This window comes from Mus musculus, chromosome 9 (assembly GCF_000001635.26).
Source record: "Mus musculus strain C57BL/6J chromosome 9, GRCm38.p6 C57BL/6J".
Taxonomy (NCBI): Eukaryota; Metazoa; Chordata; class Mammalia; order Rodentia; family Muridae; genus Mus; species Mus musculus.
Window position 1 is genome coordinate 24,134,894 of NC_000075.6, and position 17,238 is coordinate 24,152,131.

Below are 17,238 nucleotides of genomic sequence, written 5' to 3' on the forward strand. Positions count from 1 at the left end.
AGAAAAGAAAGCTGGATGCAAAATTCCTGTGGTGTTAGAAAGTCTGGTAATAATTTCTATATGGAGATAAAAGCCATGTTTGGATGTTTCCTCTAGCAAGCTTAGCACATTTAGATGTCCACAAGATTCATTTACGAAAATAACTTCATATGTTACCAACATGAGTATGCCACCTTCAGTGTCCTCACAAAAGCTCTCTGTAGGGCTTCATCCTTCCTATACAGAAAAGCCTTCCTAGCATGCTAAAGTCATTTTATCTTATCATGCCATTTAAAATCATGAAGAATACATCCTGGAAAATCAACCATAATGATCTATATTTAATGATACAATGTGACATCTCCAGTCATTTGCAGATTAAAGACTATAAATATGATTTTCAAAATACAAATATGTGGAATACCGCTGTTGGAGGTAGCATGAAAATAAGCTGATATTCAGAATCTGGAAGCTATAATGTGGCTGTGAGGCATGTCATGTCCAGTTCAGAAGTGTGCACAAAACACATCTGGAAGGGGAAGGGAGAAGTATGCTGAGGAAAAGCCTCCAATTTGAAAGAACGGTCCCTCAGGTAGAGGCCACAGTGGTAGAGCATCTGTGGGAAAAAAAAAATGTGGGAGGGATCACGGATTCACAGGGGAGAGAGAGAGAGAGAGAGAGAGAGAGAGAGAGAGAGAGAGAGAGAGAGAGAGAGAAGAAGAAGAAGAAGAAGAAGAAGAAGAAGAAGAAGAAGAAGAAGAAGAAGAAGAAGAAAAAGAAGAAGAAGGAGGAAGAGGAGGAGGAAGAGGAGGGGGGGAGAGAGGCTCAAAGGGAGGGAACAGGGATCCACAGGCCAGAGGAAGGGTGGGAACAAATGACTCTCAGAAAAAGTCCATGAAGAACCAGATATGGAAATGAGTGCTATGCTAGCAAGGTAGATTTAAAGTAGTTTAATTTGGATCAAATTTTAGGAAAAAATGGAAAAATGTTTTATATGTTGCAGGAAAGATGGTAAATCTCTACCAGAGGCTGCTCAACACATCTCATGCTCAACATGGGCTGTTTATTGCCTCTGCTGCAATAATGGCAGTGGACTTCTTGGGAATTTTACTTTGAGCCACAATCTGAGAAATTTCTTTTTTATTGGATATTTTCTTTATTTACATTTCAAATGTTATCCCCTTTCTTGGTTTCCCCTCCAAAACCCTCTATCCCATCCTCCCTCCCCCTGCCTCTATGAGGGTGCTCTCCCACCCACCCACTTCCTCCTCCCCACCCTAGCATTCCCCTACACTGGGGCATCGAGCTTTTGCAGGACCAAGGGCCTCTCTTCTCATTGATATCCCAAAAGACCATCCTCTGCTACATATGCAGCTGGAGCCATGGGTCCCTCCATGTGTACTCTTTGGTTGGTGGTTTAGTCTCTGGGAGCTCTGGAGGATCTGGCTGGTTGATATTGTTGTTCTTCCTATGGAAAAAAATTCTTAAAGAAAATTGTTGTACATTGTATTTCTTTAATAACATTTAAATTAAATTTTGAAAAATTTATACAATGTAGTTTAACCATATTTACTACCATCCTCCAACTCCCAGTTGATAGCTCACATCTCAAACCACAAACAGGAAGAAAAAGAGCACATTTTAACTGGCATGAGTCTTTTAAACCTCAACAACCCCCACCTCTCACAAGGGGCATACTCACTCCAGGAAGTCCACACTTCCCCACCCTCCCCAAACATCCACCAAAAAGAGACCAAGTGTTCAAATGCTCAAGACTTGTGCAGATATATTAGTCAAGCTAACACATTTCCTTTTCTTTTAAGAACTTTAATTTTATACCCCATTTTTAGTTGGGTTGTTTGTTTCCTTGAAGTTAATATTTTTTAAAATAATTATTTGTACATGCTACCTGTTAATCCTCTGTGGGATGTATAGGTAGTGAAGGTTCTTCTCAGTTAGGCAGACTACCCCTCTCTTTAAGGGATAATTCCCTTTGCTAAACAGATACCATTTTGTTTTATGTGATCCTGTTCACCAACCCTTGGACGTAAGGCCTGGAATTAACTGATCTTATTGTCTTGGAGAATGCTTTTATGTTTTTATAGTTTTAGAAATGTTTCAAGTGAAGAATAATTTAAAAAAACTAAAAAAAAAAAAAAAAAAACAAGAATAATTTTGACCAAGTGAAATATTGCCAGTAGTCTAAAATTGAGTCTCAGGGTCCTAAGATGGTATGTCTTACAAAGGCTATTAAAAGGACCCCTTACACAAAGAGCCATGACTGCGGAGCCTTTGGTAGCAAAGATGGGAAGACATGAGTAAGAAAGAGAGCATTTATAAACAAAAGCAGGCATCACTAAGGAACCCCACTCTTAAAATTTATATAGATACCCACATCCCTGTGTCTCCTCCAAGTTTCTGTAACTCTAAGCCCATTATATTTGTCTCTGGCTACCTGTCTCCCCTGACCCCTCCTGTCTCCCCTGACCCCTCCTGTCTCCCCTGACCCCTCCTGTCTCCCATAATCCCTCCTGTCTCCCCAACCCTTCCTCTCTTCCATGATCCCTCCTGTCTCCCATAATCCCTCATTCTCACTGACATCTCATTTTCATCAGCTCATGTGATTTTATTTCATGCAAGCCTAACCAAACATTCACCTCTTCCTTTGTTTTGCATTACCTGCAAAACCATGAATTTTTACGCTGAAAAGACTTTAGTGAACAATTTAAGAAACATAATTACATCATTAAAAAGCAAATATCTTAAAATTGTATATAATATGTTCTTACAACTGCCAGCTGCTACCCAAATTTCTCAATTCTATGTTCCAACTGTGTGTCTTATCTGCACATTCTTAAAAGTTTAATTTATTTCTGTCTACTATGTCAAAAAATCTTACTTTTCTCTGTTTAATTTGTATTTTATTTGCCTTATTTTTACTCCTACCAAAGAATACCATTTAGGTCCTTTGTTTTCAGAAACAACAGATATCAGGCTTCTTAATAGAGAGAAAATAAGTTTCTGTCTAAAGAAATAACACCAGAGCCAGTTATAATGAGAAACATATTGGCAAACATATGAATTCACATTTTTCTTTAAAATTCTCCTGGTCAGAAAAGAAGCCCTTCTGAATTATTTTAAATTGTGAGCTTCATGATCCTAGCTATTAGCATATTATGTGGTCTTATTTCAAACAACTTGAACTTGTCAGTTTATAACCAATACTATAACCTATACTAATTAGAACAATGTTTGAACTTCATTACAAGGTATTCATCACTAGTGCACAGAGCTCAGACTTGAGGGTAAACAATCCATATTATAAAATAATTTTTAATCCAAAAGAATTGTAAAATGCTGTTCTTAAAACATGCAAAAAGTACATAAACTTTTACATAGCATATAGGTATTATATATTTAATCTAAAGGAAGTTTGTTAAGAAAAAAGATAAAACTATTAGCCCAGGTAAAATTGACTATGTCAACAGTTACATTGTATATAGGTGAAATAGCCACACCAAAAAAACAACATCATCATAATACATTTTTCAAATTACCAGCTGTAATCTTTTCAGAAAAAAATAATATCTTAAATTTAATATATAAAAAGTTCAGATTTAAAAGAAAAGCTGAGGATAGTAAATCGCTATTGGTTGGCTTTCCATTACAAACAAAATGCGCGCTACATATGATGACCATATTTGGCCTGGGGGTAATTTGTTAATAACCATAGATATATACATTTAAAATTAAGAATTTGAAATTTTTGCGACATTATGAAAGACGGGCACACAAAGTATGAATCCAATCCACAGTTCATCAGGGCCAATATTAAGCTCTAAGGTTGAGCTTGTGGGAAATGGAGGGCAGGGATGGAGGAGTTTAATATTTTCAATGATTCATGCAAAGTTTGAGGACTTAAAAAATTTTTGTCTACATTGACAGTGTCATGACTCCACAGTTTTTACTTGTAATTTTTAAAATAAGCCTGAAACATTCCATGCCTCAGTCACTCTAATGGTAGAAATAAAATATAGAGGGAAATTTTCTACTGACACGAATAGGGAAGCCTTCATGAAGATCATGTGGCCAATCTAAGTTAAAGAGAAAAGCTCACGTCATCTCATACCTGTTGAGCACTAGCATTCTGTTTGGAGCTGTGTGTGTTGGGTTTTTCTACATAGTGGACAGAACACTAAGACACTGGACCTGAAAAGCAAAGATAGAGGCAGAGGCCTCAGGTTTAACTTCATCAGGGTGAGCTAGTCTCACTCGAAAGTGCTGATGGTCGAATGTCTCTGCAAAGAACAAGCTCATCCAAGTGCAGCTGTCCTCTACAGGGGACTTTCTCTTGGCACCCAGGGGAAGACATTAATTTAGGGGGCTGCTGTGGTTACTTCTCTATTGCTGTGAGAATATACCTTGTTCTCAGCAACTTAGAGGAGGAAACTTTGTTTGGCTGATGGGTAACAGAAGGGTAAAGGTCCATCATGGTGGCTAGTAGCATAAGCAGTGGTAGGAGCAGGAAGCTGATGACATCTTTGATCAGAGCACAAATGCAGAATGTGGGGCTCAGGTGTGGTGATTTGAATAGGAATGACCTCCATAAACTCCCAATTTGAATGCTTAGTCACTAGGGGGTGGCACTATTAGGGGATGTGACCTTGTTGGCATAAATGAGGCTTTGATGGAAGAAATGTGTCACTGGCACAGGGGTGTGCTTTGAAGATTCAACTGCTCAAGTCAGGTGGCATCTCTGACTTTTCCTGTTGCCTGTGGATCCATGCAGATATAGAACTCTCAGCTCCATCTCCAGAACCATTTCTGCCTGCGTGCTACCATGCTTCCAGCCACAATAACAATGAATTAAACCTGTGAACTGTAAACCAACCTCAACTAAATGCTTTCCTTTATAAGCTTTGCCATGGTCATGGTGTTTCTTTGCCACAATATAAACATTAATTAAATATTTGGCAATAATTTAAACACTCAGAGCTCACCCCCGGTGAGGTACATCCTACAGCAAGCCTCCACTTCCCAAAGTCCCATACCATTCCCAAACAGAACTGCAACTGGAGGCCAAATGATCAAATGCCTGAGCTTCTGGGATACTTGAACCACCATTGATTTTGTTCTGGTTACTTTTCTTTTACTAGGTAACACAATCCATCTTTGAGGGAAGTCAGAGCAGGAACTCAAGCAGGAACTTGAAGCAGAAACTACAAGGAGTGCTTTTGGCTGGCTTGTTTGCTCCTGGGCCAACTTTCTTATATAGCTCAGAGCCACCTTTCCAGGGAATGGCAACACACACACACACACACACACACACACACACACACACACACACACACACAGAATGGACTCTCCTGCATCTATTAATAGTCACAATTATCCCATGTTCCAAGATCTGCCCATGGGCCAGACTGATGTAGGCAGTTCCTCAATTGAGGCTTTCCTTGGGATGACTAGTTTACATTGTGTTGACAATAAAAGAAAATACAACAGGGGTTACCATAGCACAAGCACTGTAGTATGGATAATTTAAATAGTGCTGTTCTACTTCCAATCAGGGGATCTATGAGACCCATCCAAGTGGAGGAAATGAATTAATTATTCTGGTGGGACCAGGTTTTATTGCTACCATGGTAAGGACAGGTATCTAACCTTGTATAAAGATACAATACTAGCATTGGACTGTGGTACACGAGGCTAAACAGTGAAGTGGAAGCAATGAAAAGCCATTGAGAAGGAAGCCCCACAAAGCCATCAGGCAAGTTCAGTGAGGGCACCTGGAATAGAAGAAACTAAGACTGCTGTGGAAACAACGTTTCCAGATGATTAGTGAGGAGAAGTCAATGAGACCTGTGGACTAGGTGCAGGGGTGCTGTGGCAGGACAAGGACACCAGAGGAGAAACTTGACTGTACAAAATAAATTCTACGAAATGCTCAAAAGTAGTCATGTGGCCTACCATTGACAGAGCCTTCCTTGTGTTTTAATATTTAAATTGAAATAGAAATGCATCAGTTTTCCCTCTTCCCTCCCTCCAACCCCTCTCAGCCACCTCTCAAGTTCATCAACTCTGTTATTTTTTATTAGATATTTTCTTTATTTACATTTCAAATGCTATCCACTTTCCTAGTTTCATTCCAAAAATACCTTACCCCCCCCCCCCCATCCCCGTGCTCACCAACCTACCCACTGCTTTCTGGTACTGGCACTCCCCTACACTGGGGTATGGAGCCTTCACAGGACCAAGGGCCTCTCCACCTATTGATAAACAGCAAGGCCATCCTCTGCTACATATGCAGCTGTAGCCAGTGGTCCCTCCATGTGTACTCTTTGGTTGGTGCCTTAGTCCCTGGGAGTTTTGGGGGTACTTGTTTGTTCATATTGTTGTTCCTCCTGTGGGACTACAAGTTCCTTCAGCTTCTTGGGTCCCTTTGCTAGATCCTCCATTGGGGACCATGTGCTCAGTCCAATAGTTGGCTGAGAGCATCTATCTCTGTATTTGTCAAGCACTGGCAGAGACTCTCAGAAGAAATCTATATCAGGATCCTGTCAGCAAGCACTTGTTGGCATCCACAATAGTGTCTGGATTTGGTGATTGTTTATGGGATGAATCCCCATGTGGGGCAGTCTCTGGATGACATTTCCTTCAGTTTCTGCTCCACACTTTGTCTCTGTATCTCCTCCCATGGGTATTTTGATCCCCCTTCTAAGGATCAAAGTATTCACACTTTGGCCTTCCTTCTTCTTGAGTTTCATGTGGTCTATAAATTATATCCTGAGTATTCTGAGCTTCTGAGCTAATACCCCTTATCAGTGAGTGCATGTCATATATGTTCTTTTGCGACTGGGTTACCTCAATCAGGATGATATTTTCTACTTCTGTCCATTTGCTAAGAATTTATAAATTCATTGTTTTTAATAGCTGAATAGTACTTCATTGTGTAAATGTACCACATTTTCTGTATCCATTCCTTTGTTGAGGAACATTTGAGTTATTTACAGCTCCTGAGTATTATAAATAAGGCTGCCATTAATATTCTTTCTTTATCTTATGCATTTGATATTTTGATTTTTATGTGGTGGGAAGAATGTTTTTTCTATTTGGAGTTCTGTAGGCTTCTTGTATGTTCATGGGCATCTCTTTCTTTAGGTTAGGGAAGTTTTCTTCTCTAATTTTGTTGAAGATATTTACTGGCATTTTAAGTTGGGAATCATTGCTCTCTTCTATTCATGTTATCCTTAGGTTTGTTCTTCTCATTGTGTCCTGGATTTCTTGGATGTTTTGTGTTAGGACCATTTGCATTTTGCATTTTGCATTTTGCTTTTTTTTTTTTTTTACTGTTATGTCAGTGTTTTCTATATGTTATCTTCTGCACTTGAGATTCTCTCTTCTATTTCTTGTATTCTGTTAGTGATGCTTGCATCTATGGCTCCTGATCTCTTTCCTATGTTTTCTATCTCCAGGGTTGTCTCCCTTTGTGATTTCTTTATTGTTTATATTTCCATTTTTAGATCCTGGATGGTTTTGTTCAATTCCTTCAGCTGTTTGGTTGTGTTTTCCTGTAATTCTTTAAGGAATTTTCGTGTTTCCTCTTTAAGGCTTTCTACCTATTTGCCTGTGTTCTCCTGCATTTCTTTAAGGGAGTTATTTATGTCCTTCTTAAAGTCCTCTATCTTTATCATGAGATGTGATTTTATATCACACTCTTGCTTTTCTGGTGTGTTGGAGTATCCCGGACTTGCTGTGGTGGGAGAACTGGCTTATGATGATTCCAAGTAGCCTTGGATTCTGTTAGTATGGTTCTTGTGTTTGCCTTTCGCCATCTGGTTATCTCTGGTATTGGTTGGTCTTGCTGTCTCTGGCTGGAGCTTGTTCCTACTGTGGGCCTGCAATCCTATGTTAGCACTCCTGGGAGAACTGCTCTCTCCTGGTGGAACCTGTGTACAGAGGGCTGTGGAACAGCCTTAGCTCCAGGTACAGATGGTGACCGGAAGGATCTTGTCTCAGCTGCTCCACTCTTCCTCTGCCCTCTGTGCTCCTTACTAGTCCTGGTTTGGACAGTTATTAGAAAATGGCTATCTCACCTCTGAACCCAGGAGTGGGAGCACTCCTGGGAGAATAGCTCTATCCTGGTGGCACCCGTGTACAGAGGGCTGTGGAACAGCTTTAGCTCCAGGGTGCAGAGGTGACCAGTAGGCCGCCTCTTTTTTCTTTATTATTGTTATGTGTATGTTTACTACCTCTTGAGTCTACTTTTGTTGTGGTGTATATGTGGTTTCAAAACTGACCAGTCTGTGTTATAAGTTGAGGAACTTATCCATGAGTAAGGTTAAGTCTGCTCTTTTAGAAGTCAGTAGTACTTAATCTAGGTGTGTGTGAGAGTCCATAAAATTTTCCTCCTTCCACATCAACAAATTCATTAATATTGCCATCATTCCAGTCTCATTTCTAAGACAGAAGTTTTCACAGCACACTTCCTAGTATTCTGGCATTTATAATCTTTCTATTCCCCCTTTCCATAATGTTCTCTGAGCCATAGATTCTAGAATCATGATATGGATGTATTGTTGGGACTGGGCTTCTCACAATCAGTTGGTGTCTGAACTATATTCAGTATGATTTTCTGTGTTGGCCTCCATTTGATGTAAAGAAATACTTCTTTGATAACGGGTGGTAGATATATTTGAGTGAGTAGAAGGATGAGATTTAGAATGTAGTAAGGTATTGTGCTGGTCTAGCAAAGGTGGCAGTAGTAGATTCTTTCCTAATGTCAATTCCTTACTAGCCTCAGGAAGCTGGTTTGGTTTCTAGTACCAGGAATGATGCTCTCCTCTTGAGAGGTCTTACTTAAGTGCAATTAAACAGTCATTGTCTGCCTCTGGCATGTGAGTGCTACTCATTGTACCTTTATTTATAGCCTATCAAGCTGGTAATTACCATGGTTCATAGATGTTGCAGTTGGACAAGATTTTTAACTCCTTCCCTTTCTTGGTACTTTGCATAGTACTTTCTGGAACCATAGAAGCTAAAGAACAAGAAATTAACTTTCAGATGGGAAAAAGTGTGAGGTATCTTCATCAATGGGAGCCCATCTTCAACTCCTGAAAGGCAACTGAGGGTTACATCAGTAATTTATATTGTTTTAGGAGTTACTTAAACTACACTTACCAATACTTAAGAGGGGGGGGGGGTTCTCACACCTGGTACTGGGAGGTTTGTTGGTCTATGGTTCTTGTAGGGACCATTGTCATTTTAAGAGGCTTAAGTTCTTCCCACACACACTTCTATATAAAATAATAATTATTTAAGGTTTCTATCAGGTAGTTTGAGGTCATTTCACCCTTATCACTGCTTCTCCTATATTTATGGTGTGGAAAATTAAGCAAAGAGAGCTTGCCCTAGGTCATACAGTAACAGGAGACAAGAAATGCAAGTCTAGGTACTCCGTTTTCCAGTTGTTCTCTCTCAATAACTGTAGGCTGCACCTTCCTAGCATGCAAAAGTGTATGTAGGTGGTCCATGGGTGCATGAACTACTTCAGGATAATGGAAGTGGATGTTGCAGAATTGAGAGGATGGTGCCAACATATTTGACAAATGTGTAGGAGTATGCAAGATAGAACATAAGAGTAACTAGGGGCAAAAGGATGTAAGAGCTAAATGTAGAAATCTCAAAAATTGAAAGTGCGATGACTCAGCTAAAATATCTATAGCCAAGCAGCTGCCTGTATTTCCAGCTTGCACAGTAAGTATCAGGATTGCCTGGCTGGTGGAGACCTACTCATGAAGGACAGGGCACAGGAAGTTCCTGCACATTCAGTAGCTCCCAGCTTGGTGTTATTGATTGAAACGGGTTTCACTGGAGGCATTTCTCTGAATTGCCTCTGTAAACATGCATGTCATACTTCACATCTATGAGCTCCTCCTAGATGGAGGGGGTTTCTGGGAGTCATTAGGAAGAGAAGAGAGAATGCTGGGAGTGTGGGGTAGAAAATTACACCCATGTGTTCTCCTGTTCCACAAGACTTCAAGCTCTCCATCATCTAACCAGAGTTCTATTATGCCTTATGCCTATGAATACCCGTCCCATTAAAGAAGGACATTCTCTATGGATTAAATCCTTGGGATTGGAAAGAACATAGTTGGATTTCATACCTGTTTACCCCCTACTATATGCCCTAGAGAAAAGGGTATGGAAGTGCCAATGCCACAGAAGACAAGTGTCACACATTTGAAATTGTCCTGATTCAGGGAGCTAGAGAGATGCCTCAGCCATCAAGGGAACTTGTTGCTCTCCCAGAATTGCCTAGTTCAGTTCCCATTACTTGAAGTAGGTGACACATGACCTCCTGTAACTTCAGATCCAGGGGACCTAATGCCTTCTGGTACCCCTACACATAAGTGGAAATAATCCAATAATCCATTTAAAAAAATCCCACCTCAGATTAATATTCATGGTAAGTTACACTAGGATTTGCAGAAAGGCAAATGGTTTTATTTGTCCCCCGACCCCCCCCCCCATTTTTTTTATCAAAACTTGGGGAAGCTCAGGCCTGGAACCATTTTCATTTGCAAATTTACCAAGAGATAACTGAAGACACTATTTTTTTTCAGAGAATGTATTCTTCTCTAAACTCTTGTAAACAAAAATGTTCACAAACACATTCTTTCATAAACATTTTGACTTGACAGCATCTTGAGTTAGTCAACTTGGTTAGAATTGCAAGCAATTTTACTCCTGCCTTGGAAAGGTGAACATTTTTATGAATATTTATGTCCTAGTTGGCTTTTTTAGTGTTTTGATAAACACAATGACAAAAAGCAATGGGGAGCAAAAAGTTTGTTTGGCTTACAGATCTGGCTTGTAAGCCATCACTGAAGGAAACCAAAGCAAGCAAGGACTCTAGGCAGGAAACGAGAGGCAGGAACTGAGGCAGAGACCATGGAGGAAAGAGCTTAATGGATTGTTATTAATGACTTGCACACTTTGCTTTCTTCTACTTACTCATTGCCACATGGTCAGAGTCGTAGCACCCAGAGTGGGCTAGTTTCTCCCACATCAACCATTAATCAGGAGAAAACTACACAGACTGGCCTATAGGCTAATCTAATGGGGGTGGGCTGGATTCTCAGAGGGTTTCCTTTGCCCAGATGATCTGAGCTTGTGTCAAGTTAACAATAAACTAACCACATCAATTGGTTTCCCAATCTAAAAGGTGGGACTATCATGTAAGCTTCTGGTGACGACTTAGGGGGTAGTATATTTGAGGTACCCATTCCAAGGAGAGGCACCTGGTTGCTCAGAAATACCAGCTGTGCATGACCTTTGCCATTGCTGAAGAACAAGTTCTCTAAAAGCCCTGGATCGCACCAAAGCCCCCTCATTCACCTGCTCTTTTACTTGGGACTTTGCACAGGTTTATCTCTGAGTCTTAGTGTTGAGTGTGGAGATACTCAAACTTTCTCATGCAATAAATGCCCAAATGAGTTTAAGACATGATGCTTTCAAATTCCTAGACTGATTTATGTTGATTATTTTGAATTGAATACAGTTAAAAACCAGAAAACACTGGAGATGCTTTCTCTAAATCCTTCTCTACCTAAAGACAGATCATCCACCAAGAACCCAATGAATATAACTTCTTCCATGGGAATTTTATTATCCCAAGGCAAAGGAATCTTACCCTGAGAGCTATCTGGAAACTGCTGTAGCATGCCCAGGTGGCCTGTTATATCTCCATCAATTCTGTTAATAACTCGATATTTCATATAAATCTCACTTCCTTCTAAAGTGATTTGGTAGCAGCTCCACCCCCATATGTGCCCTCCTACACCTAATTTTAAAAATTAATGAATTTGTGTACTTTTTACCTGTCACTTCTCATTTAATAAACCCTGTTACTGGATAAAGAAGGAAGCCTATTTTTCCTTATCTTATTATATCAGCCAGTTCAGAAGACATCATTAATGACAGAATATTTGAAAAACTGTTTTCAGAACCATTATTAGTGGCTCTTCTGAGGCAGGAAATAAGTACAAGCAGTCATAGTTGGGTAAGGCCAGTCAACACTCATCATTAAAATCTGCTCTGTCAGTCTCCTACTCACAGACCAGAGCTTTGAATAACTCTCTGAGGAACAATCTCATTTCCAATTATTCTTTTATTCATTTAGCTGTAAGTCAATTAGAGTTAGACTTAGCTTTAGCTACTCATACATAAGACATAGATAATGGTGGCTTAAATTTATGTAGATTAATATTTTTTTTTCCTCAGGTAAAGAAGTAAAGATCTGGATAATCTAGGGCTCTTGTTGTATTTTTTTTATAATGGGGGACCCAAACATTTTTACATACTTTATCATCATGGTATGGAAGGCTTTTGACTTAAGACAGTTGCTAGAATTTCTGCCAATTCATGCCCAAATCCCAGCCAATAGAAGACAAAAGGAAGAGCAAAGGGGACCAGAGAACCGGACAGCTTCTGGGACGGGCGGAAGCACAGAGCCGCTGAGGCAGCAGCCTGGGCGGGCCGCAGATAACCGGCCACCATCCGGACCAGAGGACAGGTGTCCGCCTGGCTTGGGAGGCGACCTCAGCCTCAGCAGCAGCGGTCGCCATCTGGGTTCCGGGACTCCGCGGGACCTAGGAAATTAGTCTGAACAGGTTAGAGGGTGCACCAGAGAACCGGACAGCTTCTGGGACGGGCGGAAGCACAGAGCCGCTGAGGCAGCAGCCTGGGCGGGCCGCAGACAACCGGCCACCATCCGGACCAGAGGACAGGTGTCCGCCTGGCTTGGGAGGCGGCCTCAGCCTCAGCAGCAGCAGTCGCCATCTTGGTTCCGGGACTCAGCAGAACTTAGGAAATTAGTCTGAACAGGTTAGAGGGTGCGCCAGAGAACCTGACAGCTTCTGGGACGGGCAGAAGCACAGAGCCGCTGAGGCAGCAGCCTGGGCGGGCCGCAGACAACCGGCCACCATCCGGACCAGAGGACAGGTGTCCGCCTGGCTTGGGAGGCGACCTCAGCCTCAGCAGCAGCGGTCGCCATCTGGGTTCCGGGACTCCGCGGGACCTAGGAAATTAGTCTGAACAGGTTAGAGGGTGCACCAGAGAACCGGACAGCTTCTGGGACGGGCGGAAGCACAGAGCCGCTGAGGCAGCAGCCTGGGCGGGCCGCAGATAACCGGCCACCATCCGGACCAGAGGACAGGTGTCCGCCTGGCTTGGGAGGCGACCTCAGCCTCAGCAGCAGCGGTCGCCATCTGGGTTCCGGGACTCCGCGGGACCTAGGAAATTAGTCTGAACAGGTTAGAGGGTGCACCAGAGAACTGGACAGCTTCTGGGACGGGCGGAAGCACAGAGCCGCTGAGGCAGCAGCCTGGGCGGGCCGCAGATAACCGGCCACCATCCGGACCAGAGGACAGGTGTCCGCCTGGCTTGGGAGGCGTCCTCAGCCTCAGCAGCAGCGGTCGCCATCTGGGTTCCGGGACTCCGCGGGACCTAGGAAATTAGTCTGAACAGGTTAGAGGGTGCACCAGAGAACCGGACAGCTTCTGGGACGGGCGGAAGCACAGAGCCGCTGAGGCAGCAGCCTGGGCGGGCCGCAGATAACCGGCCACCATCCGGACCAGAGGACAGGTGTCCGCCTGGCTTGGGAGGCGGCCTCAGCCTCAGCAGCAGCAGTCGCCATCTTGGTTCCGGGACTCAGCAGAACTTAGGAAATTAGTCTGAACAGGTTAGAGGGTGCGCCAGAGAACCTGACAGCTTCTGGGACGGGCAGAAGCACAGAGCCGCTGAGGCAGCAGCCTGGGCGGGCCGCAGACAACCGGCCACCATCCGGACCAGAGGACAGGTGTCCGCCTGGCTTGGGAGGCGACCTCAGCCTCAGCAGCAGCGGTCGCCATCTGGGTTCCGGGACTCCGCGGGACCTAGGAAATTAGTCTGAACAGGTTAGAGGGTGCACCAGAGAACCGGACAGCTTCTGGGACGGGCGGAAGCACAGAGCCGCTGAGGCAGCAGCCTGGGCGGGCCGCAGATAACCGGCCACCATCCGGACCAGAGGACAGGTGTCCGCCTGGCTCGGGAGACGGCCTCGGCCTCAGGAGCAGCGGTCACCATCTTGGTTCCAGGACTCCCTGGAACTTAGGATTTTAGTCTGCACAGGTGAGAGTCTGCACCACAGAAGCTGACAGCTTCTGGGAACTGCCAAAGCAACACAGCTTCTGAGAGAGGCCCTGTTTTGGGCCTTCTTCTTCGACCAGGAGGAGGTCCAAAAACAAGATATCTGCACACCTTCCCTGTAAGAGAGCTTGCCAGCAGAGAGTGCTCTGAGCACTGAAACTCAGAGGAGAGAATCTGTCTCCCAGGTCTGCTGAGAGACGGTAACAGAATCACCAGAAGAACAATCTCTAAACAGAGTCAACTATAACTACTAACTCCAGAGATTACCAGATGGCGAAAGGTAAACGGAGGAATCCTACTAACAGGAACCAAGACCACTCACCATCATCAGAACCCAGTACTCCCACTTCGCCCAGTCCAGGGCACCCCAACACACCCGAAAACCTAGACCTAGATTTAAAAGCATATCTCATGATGATGGTAGAGGACATCAAGAAGGACTTTAATAAATCACTTAAAGAAATACAGGAGAACACTGCTAAAGAGTTACAAGTCCTTAAAGAAAAACAGGAAAACACAATCAAACAGGTAGAAGTCCTTACAGAAAAAGAGGAAAAAACATACAAACAGGTGATGGAAATGAACAAAACCATACTAGACCTAAAAAGGGAAGTAGAAACAATAAAGAAAACTCAAAGTGAGGCAACACTGGAGATAGAAACCCTAGGAAAGAAATCTGGAACCATAGATTTGAGCATCAGCAACAGAATACAAGAGATGGAAGAGAGAATCTCAGGTGCAGAAGATTCCATAGAGAACATCGGCACAACAATCAAAGAAAATGGAAAATGCAAAAAGATCCTAACTCAAAATATCCAGGAAATCCAGGACACAATGAGAAGACCAAACCTACGGATAATAGGAGTGGATGAGAATGAAGATTTTCAACTTAAAGGGCCAGCAAACATCTTCAACAAAATTATTGAAGAAAACTTCCCAAATATAAAGAAAGAGATACCTATGAACATACAAGAAGCCTACAGAACTCCAAATAGACTGGACCAGAAAAGAAATTCCTCCCGACACATAATAATCAGAACAACAAATGCACTAAATAAAGATAGAATACTAAAAGCGGTAAGGGAAAAAGGTCAAGTAACATACAAAGGCAAGCCTATCAGAATTACACCAGATTTTTCACCAGAGACTATGAAAGCCAGAAGAGCCTGGACAGATGTTATACAGACACTAAAAGAACACAAATTCCAGCCCAGGCTACTATACCCTGCCAAACTCTCAATTACCATAGATGGAGAAACCAAAGTATTCCACGACAAAACCAAATTCTCACATTATCTCTCCACGAATCCAGCCCTTCAAAGGGTAATAACAGAAAAAAACCAATACAAGAACGGGAACAATGCCCTAGAAAAAACAAGAAGGTAATCCCTCAACAAACCTAAAAGAAGACAGCCACAAGAACAGAATGCCAACTTTAACAACAAAAATAACAGGAAGCAACAATTACTTTTCCTTAATATCTCTTAACATCAATGGTCTCAACTCCCCAATAAAAAGACATAGACTAACAAACTGGCTACACAAACAAGACCCAACATTTTGCTGTTTACAGGAGACACATCTCAGAGAAAAAGATAGACACTACCTCAGAATAAAAGGCTGGAAAACAATTTTCCAAGCAAATGGTATGAAGAAACAAGCTGGAGTAGCCATCCTAATATCTGATAAGATTGACTTCCAACCCAAAGTCATCAAAAAAGACAAGGAGGGGCACTTTGTTCTCATCAAAGGTAAAATCCTCCAAGAGGAACTCTCAATTCTGAATATCTATGCGCCAAATACAAGGGCAGCCACATTCATTAAAGAAACTTTAGTAAAGCTCAAAGCACACATTGCACCTCACACAATAATAGTGGGAGACTTCAACACACCACTTTCACCAATGGACAGATCATGGAAACAGAAACTAAACAGGGACACACTGAAACTAACAGAAGTGATGAAACAAATGGATCTGACAGATATCTACAGAACATTTTATCCTAAAACAAAAGGATATACCTTCTTCTCAGCACCTCATGGTACCTTCTCCAAAATTGACCACATAATAGGCCACAAAACAGGCCTCAACAGATTCAAAAATATTGAAATTGTCCCATGTATCCTATCAGATCACCATGCACTAAGGCTGATCTTCAATAACAAAAAAAATAACAGAAAGCCAACACTCACGTGGAAACTGAACAACACTCTTCTCAATGATACCTTGGTCAAGGAAGGAATAAAGAAAGAAATTAAAGACTTTTTAGAGTTTAATGAAAATGAAGCCACAACGTACCCAAACCTTTGGGACACAATGAAAGCATTTCTAAGAGGGAAACTCATAGCTCTGAGTGCCTCCATGAAGAAACGGGAGAGAGCACATACTAGCAGCTTGACAACACATCTAAAAGCTCTAGAAAAAAAGGAAGCAAATTCACCCAAGAGGAGTAGACGGCAGGAAATAATCAAACTCAGGGGTGAAATCAACCAAGTGGAAACAAGAAGAACTATTCAAAGAATTAACCAAACGAGGAGTTGGTTCTTTGAGAAAATCAACAAGATAGATAAACCCTTAGCTAGACTCACTAGAGGGCACAGAGACAAAATCCTAATTAACAAAATCAGAACTGAAAAGGGAGACATAACAACAGATCCTGAAGAAATCCAAAACACCATCAGATCCTTCTACAAAAGGCTATACTCAACAAAACTGGAAAACCTGGACGAAATGGACAAATTTCTGGACAGATACCAGGTACCAAAGTTGAATCAGGATCAAGTTGACCTTCTAAACAGTCCCATATCCCCTAAAGAAATAGAAGCAGTTATAAATAGTCTCCCAGCCAAAAAAAGCCCAGGACCAGACGGGTTTAGTGCAGAGTTCTATCAGACCTTCAAAGAAGATCTAATTCCAGTTCTGCACAAACTTTTTCACAAGATAGAAGTAGAAAGTACTCTACCCAACTCATTTTATGAAGCCACTATTACTCTGATACCTAAACCACAGAAAGATCCAACAAAGATAGAGAACTTCAGACCAATTTCTCTTATGAATATCGATGCAAA

At 42.2% G+C, this 17,238-nt stretch overlaps 1 protein-coding gene across 3 annotated transcripts in view; it reads left to right on the plus strand.

Annotated features, from left to right (window-relative positions):
* Positions 1 to 17,238, plus strand: part of Npsr1 (neuropeptide S receptor 1) — a 219,679-nt gene that overhangs the window by 36,982 nt on the left and 165,459 nt on the right. The window lies entirely within an intron of this gene.